Source organism: Girardinichthys multiradiatus, chromosome 2, assembly GCF_021462225.1.
Source record: "Girardinichthys multiradiatus isolate DD_20200921_A chromosome 2, DD_fGirMul_XY1, whole genome shotgun sequence".
In the NCBI taxonomy this organism is placed as follows: Eukaryota; Metazoa; Chordata; class Actinopteri; order Cyprinodontiformes; family Goodeidae; genus Girardinichthys; species Girardinichthys multiradiatus.
The window spans coordinates 24808241-24809796 of NC_061795.1; positions in this window are offsets into that span (position 1 = coordinate 24808241).

The window sequence follows — 1556 nt, forward strand, 5'->3', positions numbered from 1 at the left end:
CACACAGGCAGCAGGGCTGAACTGCCGTGAAAGCGCCCTATCTGTCCAATCGCATTACTCGGAAGGAATATGACCACATCTGCCTATCGGAGAGCGACGGCCCCACGTGGGGTGCAGCGATACATGACATCATCCCGCAGATCCACAAGGCATCAGCCGCCCGTCCCACAGTGTATACGACACGTTGATGTGCCGACGATCATCTCCAAAGTCTGACAGAGGCAGCACAAATACCACATCCGCGCTTCATTAGGGGAAGGTTGCTTGTTTTTTTTTGTTTTTTTTTGTCGATGAAATGATTTTAATTATTTTTTTATGGGGTGGGGGGTTAAGACCACCGAGAGAACTTTGGGGGGTGGAAGGGCGGGAAGATGGTCTGCGTTGCAACAAGCATACCTCCCATTTTTATCCTCAACACAAGCAAACGGGCAATAAAAACACGAATTAATGTTACTGTGAAATATCCAACGTGCAAACCCCCTCAAGAAATCCAGATTTAACCCGCCCATTAATGCACAAGCACCGTGAAGGGCACGATAATGACCAATCGATCGTCGACGTTCGCCAAACCAAAGCCATAAATTTCTACTTTAAGCAACTCGTGATTGTTGCACAACACGTTCGCGCCCCTACCCATCAGCATTTGGGCGATAGCTACACTGCGGGAGGGGAGAGATGAGAGGAGATGATTGCCTTTGTGTGATATGAACATCAGCCATGTCTGAGCACTGCCTTGTTTTGAAGGTTCGGCTCCTTCCCCACGTGGGGAAATCCTCTGCGGCTTTAAGGCCTCTCGACCAATAGCGATGGGGTGCACTTACTCGACGGCCTCCCATTGGCCCGCTGGCGCCGAGCCTGTCATTCTCGGCGCGGGGTTGTCAATCAATACCACGCGGGGTCAAGCGCTGACAAATGCCTGTGCTCCCCGGTCCTCTGCCTGTGAATAGAGCATGGAATGGCTGCTTAATTAGCTTCGAATGGCTTTTCTCTCCAGTTCAAACAATCTGTTACCACCACGTGGTAATGAGAGCCTACATTAAACAAAGGAAGAAAGGAAGCATGCAAACAGTTGTAACATTACAACCTGTAGTTTTCCTTTACATATGTATGGGGTAAGAACGCTGTCAAAAACAATGTGTATGTAAAGATGGAAATGCGTGCATATTAGTTGTGCATAAGTAAAATCCAAAAGAGGTATTGTATATTTTCTCTATAAGAATACAAAATAAAATGTGACAGCTTCAAGAAATTACAAACACAAAGTTCAAGTTTACAGTTGTGGTTTATTCTTTATGAATACAATATGCTATAACAGTTTGTGAATACGATTTATTTTCTTTGAGAATACGAATTTACATCAGCGACTTGGCGTCACGTGATCTCAGGCTGGTTAGTCGAGCACAGAGATAGTCGATTTGCATTGCGCATGCGCTCCTCACCGCCAGTAAACGTAGTGCCGGAATGGGAGATAATTCAGTCTAAAAGGAAAAGCAGGAACAGAGGGGAGAAATCAAGAGTATTATAAATAAAGCATTGTTCTTATTTGTATGAAATAC